Source organism: Salvelinus fontinalis, unplaced genomic scaffold (assembly GCF_029448725.1).
Source record: "Salvelinus fontinalis isolate EN_2023a unplaced genomic scaffold, ASM2944872v1 scaffold_0634, whole genome shotgun sequence".
NCBI classification, from domain to species: domain Eukaryota; kingdom Metazoa; phylum Chordata; class Actinopteri; order Salmoniformes; family Salmonidae; genus Salvelinus; species Salvelinus fontinalis.
In genome coordinates, this window is record NW_026600843.1 from 85,810 (window position 1) to 97,500 (window position 11,691).

The 11,691-nt window shown below is 51.7% G+C and overlaps 1 pseudogene; it reads right to left on the reverse strand.

Moving 5' to 3' along the window:
• Positions 1 to 2,761: 2,761 nt before the first annotated feature.
• The window catches only part of LOC129846876 (lysyl oxidase homolog 4-like), a 25,190-nt pseudogene continuing 16,260 nt past the window's right edge, over positions 2,762 to 11,691 (reverse strand).

An 11,691-nucleotide genomic window follows, 5' to 3' on the forward strand; every position in this document is an offset into this window, starting at 1 on the left:
CATATTGAGTGCGTGCCCTAATTGGTTGAGTAAAAGCGGACATGTCCCAGTGTGTCTGAGGTTGGAAACGGCAGTAAAGCCTCTATGTTCCCTAGGACAGGATGGAGGTCAAGGCTCTATATCCACATGGCTCTTTTTGAATGAATGAAAGGTTTCTCACGATTTATTATGAGGAGTTTAAATGTACATTTATATAGCTAATGATAGTATTAATCATCAAATGTTATACACTCAAATGACCAGATACCAAAAGATCCATATCGTTTGGAAATCTGATGTTTATTGTTCTCCACCATTGCCAAGTATCAGGTGCACTACTTATTAGGTACAACCACTGTGCCTCACAAATGGCACCCTATTCCCAAAACAAAGTGCACTACTTTTAACCAGAGCCCTATGTGCAACGGTCACAATATATCTACCTGTATGATGAGGTTCACTGGTGTTAAAACAGACTGATGACAGCAACTACAGGATTTATCGTAATAAAACATAAACAATACAAAACTAGCGTTGCAAAAACAAATAAAAAAATCTGGTAACTTTTCCAAAATTCCCGGTTGTAGGAATCCTATATTTCCCAGATTTCCTGCTGATTCCAGGAATCTTCCAACCGCGGTTGCTGGAAAACCTGGGACTCGTGGGAAAGTTACCAGAATTTTGCAACCTTATGAAAAACACAACTACAAAAGGGACAAAACGTTTTAAGTCAAAAGTACATAATATTAAAGTATAAATTACAAACCTACAGGACAATACTCTAGAGAGGTCATTTTAAACAACATTTGCAAAACATTACAATATAGATTTTTTTTTAAAGGCTAAACGTTAGCACCATGAAAAATACTTGTCAATGTAATTTCCATATAACAAAAAACACACCGTTTTTTTTTTACAGTGAATACTGCATTTGTATTGCATAAATACTGCATTTGTATTGCATAAATACTGCATTTGTGAAGTAGATATATGAAAGCACATGAAGGATAGTTTTTAAAGGAAGTAGGTGATCTGATTTGATGATGGATGGACAACAGGCAAGAGGACGAGAGAATCTACCAAGGCCCGGTTTCCCCAAAACATCTCAAGGATCCTACGGTTCTACGATAAACTGGGCCTCAAGATGCTTTTGGGAAACCGGGCCCTGATCAATCACTAAGGCTATGGCCAGACAGAAAGTTTGATGCTTTTGGGAAACCGGGCCCTGATCAATCACTAAGGCTATGGCCAGACAGAAAGTTTGATGCTTTTGGGAAACCGGGCCCTGATCAATCACTAAGGCTATGGCCAGACAGAAAGTTTGCGTGAGAAAACAATGGCTTTAGCCAATGGTTTTTCAATGGAGGGCATCCCGTTGATGGAAAATGGACAACTGAGATGATTGTCTTTAGAAAGAAAACGTACAAGATGACGGCCTTGAAACTCCTCCAAAAATAGTTGACTTGAGTTGAACTTTTGACAGACAAAAACGGACAACAATAAATGCGAATCCAATTTCATACGTTTCCATGCGTCTGTTATACTATCTTATAAGATCATGACTGAGATTGAGAAGACAATAGACAACTTAAAGGTAGACTCAGCCATATAACATACACATACACAGATATAAACAGAATTCAAAATGTCTGCAAGCAGGAAGACACCCTTGTTGTTTACAAGGCCCTACTTCATAAACTTCCGTCTTATCTAACACCTGAGTTACTTAACCCGTTCACAGGCTTGGTTAACTCTTGAGGTTCCTCGAGTCTCCAGCAAGCTAGGTAAATCTGCTTTTAGTTTTTAATGCACCGTATTGCTGGAACAAAATTCTAAATACATTTCATCTTGATGTTCTGGTGCCGTTCGGGCAATTGAAAGTATTGATTGGGGTTTTATTTGTGGATGAATGTAACCGTTTTTCTGGGTGATTTGTGATGTTTTATTTGTGCTTCCCACGACTGTTCTTGTATTCTAATGTGTGTATACATATTTTGTGTTTAATGTGTATATTTATGTTGTATCATACAGGTCGCATTTGGTAAAGAGCCTTAGGTCCTAATTTTTTGTATGAAAATGTATAACAATGCCATCTTACTGAGTGTACCTTTAAACAAGGTAGCTTTGCCCCATTGTCACTAAATAGGTACAACCATCTTATACAATATACACAGTTTGTGATTTGATGAACATACATGTAATACTCATTCATGTACCTTAGTGTAACCTTCCTATGTATCACAGGAGGCTGGTGAGGGGAGGACGGCTCATAATAGTGGCTGGAATGGAGTGAATGGAATGGTATTAAACACATGGAAACCACGTGTTTGATGTGTTCGATTCCATCCCATTTAATTCCGTTGCAGCCATTACTATCAGCCCATCCTCCCCAATTAAGATGCCACCAGCCTCCTGTGCTACATAACCATAGTATGTCTGAATCTTAGGGAACTACCCTGTTGTTTTTCCGTCATTTCAAATCTGTAAATAACTCCGCGTTGCCATGGTGACACCTGACACGTGACATCTTGATACGTTCCGATTCCAACTGAGAAACGTGTCACAACTACCCATAAGTCCTGTATACGTCTCTGTCTATACTCTCTCTCTCAGAGATATGGTTAGCGATGGTGAAGGTGCAATGAATGCTTGACGTTCAGGTGATTCTTTCTTTGACCTTTTCAGAAACAATTCCCCCCTTCCCTCCCCTCTTCCTTCCCCCCCCCCCCCCTCCCTCCCACAGTCCATTCCCTCCCCTCTTCCTTCCTCCCCCCTCCCTCCCACAGTCCATTCCAACCCCGGCTTCCTGGTTCTCCTCCGGCTCCTCTCCCCTGATTGGGTGAGTTGAGATGAGCTGTGGTTCCGAAGCTCTGCCCTGAGAACTCCCATTGGTTGATTGGTTGTTCTGAAGTCTCTCATTCGCTGTTCTGTTGGATGGAGATCCCCCATTAGTTATTCTGTTGTTCCGTTGGTTAGAGGAAGTTGTTGGTGATCTGACGCTGGTGCTCAAACAGATCCTCCACCTCTGGACTGTATGCATCACCTGAGAGAGAGAGAGAGAGAGAGAGAGAGGGAGGGTGGGAGGGAAGAGAGAGAGAGGGAGAGGGAGAGAGGGAAGAGAGAGAGAGGGAGGGAGGGAAGAGAGAGAGAGGGAGGGAGAGGGTGGGAGGGAAGAGAGAGAGGGAGAGGGAGGGAGGGAAGAGAGAGAGAGGGAGGGAGGGAGGGAAGAGAGAGAGAGGGAGGGAGGGAAGAGAGAGAGAGGGAGGGAGAGGGTGGGAGGGAAGAGAGAGAGGGAGAGGGAGGGAGGGAAGAGAGAGAGAGGGAGGGAGGGAAGAGAGAGAGAGGGAGAGCGACAAATATTAGAATACATTTTTTGTGTGGATATGAAGTAGAAATTGATTGGGAGAAGTAACGGAGTGAAGGAGGGATGGAAGTCCTGTGGTTGGTCAGTGTGGGTAAAGCAGCCCCCTGAAGGAGGGATGGAAGTCCTGTGGTTGGTCAGTGTGGGTAAAGCAGCCCCCTGAAGGAGGGATGGAAGTCCTGTGGTTGGTCAGTGTGGGTAAAGCAGCCCCCTCACCTGCGTGGCAGCCGAACATGAAGACGCGTCCCCCATCGTACTTGCAGCGGCAACGCATCACGTTGTTCTGAAAGTCTGACTCAGCCATGTCCAACGAGGGGTTCACTTCCACCTGCAGGGAGGGACAGAGGACAAATGAATGGTGGGAGGTGTCAGATGTGTGTGTGTGTGTGTCAGGTGTGTGTGTGTTAGGTGTGTGTCAGGTGTGTGTGTGTGTGTGTGTGTCAGGTGTGTGTCAGGTGTGTGTGTGTGTCAGGTGTGTTTGTGTGTTAGTTGTGTGTGTGTGTGTGTGTGTCAGGTGTGTGTGTGGCATAACGTGGGCGGTTACCGCTTGAGTTATAAGAGGAGGATGAAGTTGCCCCTAGATACTCAGTTCAGCTTGACTTCTCCCTAATGGTTTGGGTTTAGTGTTGGTAAACTGATCCTAGATCTGTGCCTAAGGGAACTTCTATACGGAGTGGGTCTGTGGGACAGGGAGTAGGATGATGTTGTTCCTACACTGATCTAAGGTCAGTTTTGTGGTTGTCCTCCTAATGATAAGGTTGGGATTGGGGAAGAGTAACCTGATCCTAGATCGGTGCCTAAAAGGGCAACGTCGATACCCGGTGTGTGGTTAGGAGACGATGACAACTATGTTTGGTTGAGCTAAAACTATCAGCCTATCATTAAGATGTAGTCATGGTAGGTTGGTTGGCATTGTTTTTCCATTCACTCTGTTTCCCATACATTAAAACATGCATGTGACTTTTCCAGCCTCATGAAAGACAAAACCGACAGCATCATTCCATAAAGCTGCACTCTTTCATTTTCTACACTCCATCTTTCCATGAAAAATAAACAAATGACAATAAATCATAAAAGTATTCATAATTATGAAACATGTTCATTTAGTTTTCTGGCTAATTTGTTTCAAGCTCTTTATGTATTTTCTCTTGGCAAGTTTAAAAGGCCTATAAGCACATATTTTATATGGCCTGTTTAAAACAGAATCATATTGACTTGGCCACAATACAAGCTCTTTTACAAGCGTTCATGCAAAAATGTTAGACAGGTTATGAAGGTTCCTGCTAATATCATTGTGTTCTTCGCTGTTCCTAAGTGTGTGTGTGTGTGTGTGTGCGTGCCTGGGTGTGTGTCAGAGGCCAGCAGTGTTGGGTGACTGATTCCTAAATGACAGTGCAGTCAGAGACCGTGACAGTGGGGTTGATGTCAATCAGAGACCGTGACAGTGGGGTGGATGTCAGAGACCGTGACAGTGGGGTGGATGTCAATCAGAGACCGTGACAGTGGGGTGGATGTCAGAGACCGTAACAGTGGGGTGGATGTCAGTCAGAGACCGTGACAGTGGGGTGGATGTCAGAGACCGTGACAGTGGGGTGGATGTCAGTCAGAGACCGTGACAGTGGGGTGGATGTTAATCAGAGACCGTGACAGTGGGGTGGATGTCAGTCAGAGACCGTGACAGTGGGGTGGATGTCAGTCAGAGACCGTGACAGTGGGGTGGATGTCCATCAGAGACCGTGACAGTGGGGTGGATGTCAGTCAGAGACCGTGACAGTGGGGTGGATGTCAGTCAGAGACCGTGACAGTGGGGTGGATGTCAGTCAGAGACCGTGACAGTGGGGTGGATGTCATTCAGAGACCGTGACAGTGGGGTGGATGTCCATCAGAGACCGTGACAGTGGGGTGGATGTCAGAGACCGTGACAGTGGGGTGGATGTCAGTCAGAGACCGTGACAGTGGGGTGGATGTCCATCAGAGACCGTGACAGTGGGGTGGATGTCAGTCAGAGACCGTGACAGTGGGGTGGATGTCAATCAGAGACCGTGACAGTGGGGTGGATGTCAGTCAGAGACCGTGACAGTGGGGTGGATGTCAGTCAGAGACCGTGACAGTGGGGTGGATGTCAGTCAGAGACCGTGACAGTGGGGTGGATGTCAGTCAGAGACCGTGACAGTGGGGTGGATGTCAGTCAGAGACCGTGACAGTGGGGTGGATGTCATTCAGAGACCGTGACTGTGGGGTGGATGTCCATCAGAGACCGTGACAGTGGGGTGGATGTCAGTCAGAGACCGTGACAGTGGGGTGGATGTCAGAGACCGTGACAGTGGGGTGGATGTCAGTCAGAGACCGTGACAGTGGGGTGGATGTCAGTCAGAGACCGTGACAGTGGGGTGGATGTCCATCAGAGACCGTGACAGTGGGGTGGATGTCAGTCAGAGACCGTGACAGTGGGGTGGATGTCAGTCAGAGACCGTGACAGTGGGGTGGATGTCAGTCAGAGACCGTGACAGTGGGGTGGATGTCATTCAGAGACCGTGACAGTGGGGTGGATGTCCATCAGAGACCGTGACAGTGGGGTGGATGTCAGAGACCGTGACAGTGGGGTGGATGTCAGTCAGAGACCGTGACAGTGGGGTGGATGTCAATCAGAGACCGTGACAGTGGGGTGGATGTCAGTCAGAGACCGTGACAGTGGGGTGGATGTCAGTCAGAGACCGTGACAGTGGGGTGGATGTCAGTCAGAGACCGTGACAGTGGGGTGGATGTCAGTCAGAGACCGTGACAGTGGGGTGGATGTCAGTCAGAGACCGTGACAGTGGGGTGGATGTCATTCAGAGACCGTGACTGTGGGGTGGATGTCCATCAGAGACCGTGACAGTGGGGTGGATGTCAGTCAGAGACCGTGACAGTGGGGTGGATGTCAGAGACCGTGACAGTGGGGTGGATGTCAGTCAGAGACCGTGACAGTGGGGTGGATGTCAGTCAGAGACCGTGACAGTGGGGTGGATGTCAGAGACCGTGACAGTGGGGTGGATGTCAGAGACCGTGACAGTGGGGTGGATGTCAGTCAGAGACCGTGACAGTGGGGTGGATGTCAGTCAGAGACCGTGACAGTGGGGTGGATGTCAGTCAGAGATCGTGACAGTGGGGTGGATGTCAGTCAGAGACCGTGACAGTGGGGTGGATGTCAGTCAGAGACCGTGACAGTGGGGTGGATGTCCATCAGAGACCGTGACAGTGGGGTGGATGTCAGAGACCGTGACAGTGGGGTGGATGTCAGTCAGAGACCGTGACAGTGGGGTGGATGTCCATCAGAGACCGTGACAGTGGGGTGGATGTCAGTCAGAGACCGTGACAGTGGGGTGGATGTCAGTCAGAGACCGTGACAGTGGGGTGGATGTCAGTCAGAGACCGTGACAGTGGGGTGGATGTCAGTCAGAGACCGTGACAGTGGGGTGGATGTCAATCAGAGACCGTGACAGTGAGGTGGATGTCAGTCACAGACCGTGACAGTGGGGTGGATGTCAGAGACCGTGACAGTGGGGTGGATGTCAATCAGAGACCGTCACAGTGGGGTGGATGTCAGAGACCGTGACAGTGGGGTGGATGTCAGTCAGAGACCGTGATAGTGGGGTGGATGTCAGTCAGAGACCGTGACAGTGGGGTGGATGTCAATCAGAGACCGTGACAGTGGGGTGGATGTCAGAGACCGTGACAGTGGGGTGGATGTCAGAGACCGTGACAGTGGGGTGGATGTCAATCAGAGACCGTGACAGTGGGGTGGATGTCAATCAGAGACCGTGACAGTGGGGTGGATGTCAGAGACCGTGACAGTGGGGTGGATGTCAGAGACCGTGACAGTGGGGTGGATGTCAGAGACCGTGACAGTGGGGTGGATGTCAGTCAGAGACCGTGACAGTGGGGTGGATGTCAATCAGAGACCGTGACAGTGGGGTGGATGTCAGTCAGAGACCGTGACAGTGGGGTGGATGTCCATCAGAGACAGTGACAGTGGGGTGGATGTCAGAGACCGTGACAGTGGGGTGGATGTCAGTCAGAGACCGTGACAGTGGGGTGGATGTCAGTCAGAGACCCTGACAGTGGGGTGGATGTCAGTCAGAGACCGTGACAGTGGGGTGGATGTCAGTCAGAGACCGTGACAGTGGGGTGGATGTCAATCAGAGACCGTGACAGTGAGGTGGATGTCAGTCACAGACCGTGACAGTGGGGTGGATGTCAATCAGAGACCGTCACAGTGGGGTGGATGTCAGAGACCGTGACAGTGGGGTGGATGTCAGTCAGAGACCGTGACAGTGGGGTGGATGTCAGAGACCGTGACAGTGGGGTGGATGTCAGAGACCGTGATAGTGGGGTGGATGTCAGTCAGAGACCGTGACAGTGGGGTGGATGTCAGTCAGAGACCGTGACAGTGGGGTGGATGTCAATCAGAGACCGTGACAGTGGGGTGGATGTCAGTCAGAGACCGTGACAGTGGGGTGGATGTCCATCAGAGACAGTGACAGTGGGGTGGATGTCAGAGACCGTGACAGTGGGGTGGATGTCAGTCAGAGACCGTGACAGTGGGGTGGATGTCAGTCAGAGACCCTGACAGTGGGGTGGATGTCAGTCAGAGACCGTGACAGTGGGGTGGATGTCAGTCAGAGACCGTGACAGTGGGGTGGATGTCAATCAGAGACCGTGACAGTGAGGTGGATGTCAGTCACAGACCGTGACAGTGGGGTGGATGTCAATCAGAGACCGTCACAGTGGGGTGGATGTCAGAGACCGTGACAGTGGGGTGGATGTCAGTCAGAGACCGTGACAGTGGGGTGGATGTCAGAGACCGTGACAGTGGGGTGGATGTCAGAGACCGTGATAGTGGGGTGGATGTCAGTCAGAGACCGTGACAGTGGGGTGGATGTCAATCAGAGACCGTGACAGTGGGGTGGATGTCAGTCAGAGACCGTGACAGTGGGGTGGATGTCAGAGACCGTGACAGTGGGGTGGATGTCAGAGACCGTGATAGTGGGGTGGATGTCAGTCAGAGACCGTGACAGTGGGGTGGATGTCAATCAGAGACCGTGACAGTGGGGTGGATGTCAGAGACCGTGACAGTGGGTTGGATGTCAATCAGAGACCGTGACAGTGGGGTGGATGTCAATCAGAGACCGTGACAGTGGGGTGGATGTCAGAGACCGTGACAGTGGGGTGGATGTCAGTCAGAGACCGTGACAGTGGGGTGGATGTCAGTCAGAGACCGTGACAGTGGGGTGGATGTTAATCAGAGACCGTGACAGTGGGGTGGATGTCAGTCAGAGACCGTGACAGTGGGGTGGATGTCAATCAGAGACCGTGACAGTGGGGTGGATGTCAGTCAGAGACCGTGACAGTGGGGTGGATGTCAGTCAGAGACCGTGACAGTGGGGTGGATGTCAGTCAGAGACCGTGACAGGGGGGTGGATGTCATTCAGAGACCGTGACAGTGGGGTGGATGTCCATCAGAGACCGTGACAGTGGGGTGGATGTCAGTCAGAGACCGTGACAGTGGGGTGGATGTCCATCAGAGACCGTGACAGTGGGGTGGATGTCAGAGACCGTGACAGTGGGGTGGATGTCAGTCAGAGACCGTGACAGTGGGGTGGATGTCCATCAGAGACCGTGACAGTGGGGTGGATGTCAGTCAGAGACCGTGACAGTGGGGTGGATGTTAATCAGAGACCGTGACAGTTGGGTGGATGTCAGTCAGAGACCGTGACAGTGGGGTGGATGTCAGTCAGAGACCGTGACAGTGGGGTGGATGTCAGTCAGAGACCGTGACAGTGGGGTGGATGTCAGTCAGAGACCGTGACAGTGGGGTGGATGTCAGTCAGAGACCGTGACAGTGGGGTGGATGTCATTCAGAGACCGTGACAGTGGGGTGGATGTCCATCAGAGACCGTGACAGTGGGGTGGATGTCAGTCAGAGACCGTGACAGTGGGGTGGATGTCAGAGACCGTGACAGTGGGGTGGATGTCAGTCAGAGACCGTGACAGTGGGGTGGATGTCAGAGACCGTGACAGTGGGGTGGATGTCAGTCAGAGACCGTGACAGTGGGGTGGATGTCCATCAGAGACCGTGACAGTGGGGTGGATGTCAGAGACCGTGACAGTGGGGTGGATGTCAGTCAGAGACCGTGACAGTGGGGTGGATGTCCATCAGAGACCGTGACAGTGGGGTGGATGTCAGAGACCGTGACAGTGGGGTGGATGTCAGTCAGAGACCGTGACAGTGGGGTGGATGTCAATCAGAGACCGTGACAGTGGGGTGGATGTCAGAGACCGTGACAGTGGGTTGGATGTCAATCAGAGACCGTGACAGTGGGGTGGATGTCAATCAGAGACCGTGACAGTGGGGTGGATGTCAAAGACCGTAACAGTGGGGTGGATGTCAGTCAGAGACCGTGACAGTGGGGTGGATGTCAGAGACCGTGACAGTGGGGTGGATGTCAGAGACCGTGACAGTGGGGTGGATGTCAGTCAGAGACCGTGACAGTGGGGTGGATGTCAGTCAGAGACCGTGACAGTGGGGTGGATGTTAATCAGAGACCGTGACAGTGGGGTGGATGTCAGTCAGAGACCGTGACAGTGGGGTGGATGTCAATCAGAGACCGTGACAGTGGGGTGGATGTCAGTCAGAGACCGTGACAGTGGGGTGGATGTCAGAGACCGTGACAGTGGGGTGGATGTCAGTCAGAGACCGTGACAGTGGGGTGGATGTCAGTCAGAGACCGTGACAGTGGGGTGGATGTTAATCAGAGACCGTGACAGTGGGGTGGATGTCAGTCAGAGACTGTGACAGTGGGGTGGATGTCAATCAGAGACCGTGACAGTGGGGTGGATGTCAGTCAGAGACCGTGACAGTGGGGTGGATGTCAGTCAGAGACCGTGACAGTGGGGTGGATGTCAGTCAGAGACCGTGACAGTGGGGTGGATGTCATTCAGAGACCGTGACAGTGGGGTGGATGTCCATCAGAGACCGTGACAGTGGGGTGGATGTCAGTCAGAGACCGTGACAGTGGGGTGGATGTCCATCAGAGACCGTGACAGTGGGGTGGATGTCAGAGACCGTGACAGTGGGGTGGATGTCAGTCAGAGACCGTGACAGTGGGGTGGATGTCCATCAGAGACCGCGACAGTGGGGTGGATGTCAGTCAGAGACCGTGACAGTGGGGTGGATGTTAATCAGAGACCGTGACAGTTGGGTGGATGTCAGTCAGAGACCGTGACAGTGGGGTGGATGTCAGTCAGAGACCGTGACAGTGGGGTGGATGTCAGTCAGAGACCGTGACAGTGGGGTGGATGTCAGTCAGAGACCGTGACAGTGGGGTGGATGTCAGTCAGAGACCGTGACAGTGGGGTGGATGTCATTCAGAGACCGTGACAGTGGGGTGGATGTCCATCAGAGACCGTGACAGTGGGGTGGATGTCAGTCAGAGACCGTGACAGTGGGGTGGATGTCAGAGACCGTGACAGTGGGGTGGATGTCAGTCAGAGACCGTGACAGTGGGGTGGATGTCAGAGACCGTGACAGTGGGGTGGATGTCAGTCAGAGACCGTGACAGTGGGGTGGATGTCCATCAGAGACCGTGACAGTGGGGTGGATGTCAGAGACCGTGACAGTGGGGTGGATGTCAGTCAGAGACCGTGACAGTGGGGTGGATGTCCATCAGAGACCGTGACAGTGGGGTGGATGTCAGAGACCGTGACAGTGGGGTGGATGTCAGTCAGAGACCGTGACAGTGGGGTGGATGTCAATCAGAGACCGTGACAGTGGGGTGGATGTCAGAGACCGTGACAGTGGGGTGGATGTCAGTCAGAGACCGTGACAGTGGGGTGGATGTCAATCAGAGACCGTGACAGTGGGGTGGATGTCAGTCAGAGACCGTGACAGTGGGGTGGATGTCCATCAGAGACCGTGACAGTGGGGTGGATGTCAGAGACCGTGACAGTGGGGTGGATGTCAGTCAGAGACCGTGACAGTGGGGTGGATGTCCATCAGAGACCGTGACAGTGGGGTGGATGTCAGAGACCGTGACAGTGGGGTGGATGTCAGTCAGAGACCGTGACAGTGGGGTGGATGTCAATCAGAGACCGTGACAGTGGGGTGGATGTCAGAGACCGTGACAGTGGGGTGGATGTCAGTCAGAGACCGTGACAGTGGGGTGGATGTCAATCAGAGACCGTGACAGTGGGGTGGATGTCAGAGACCGTGACAGTGGGTTGGATGTCAATCAGAGACCGTGACAGTGGGGTGGATGTCAATCAGAGACCGTGACAGTGGGGTGGATGTCCGTCAGAGACCGTGACAGTGG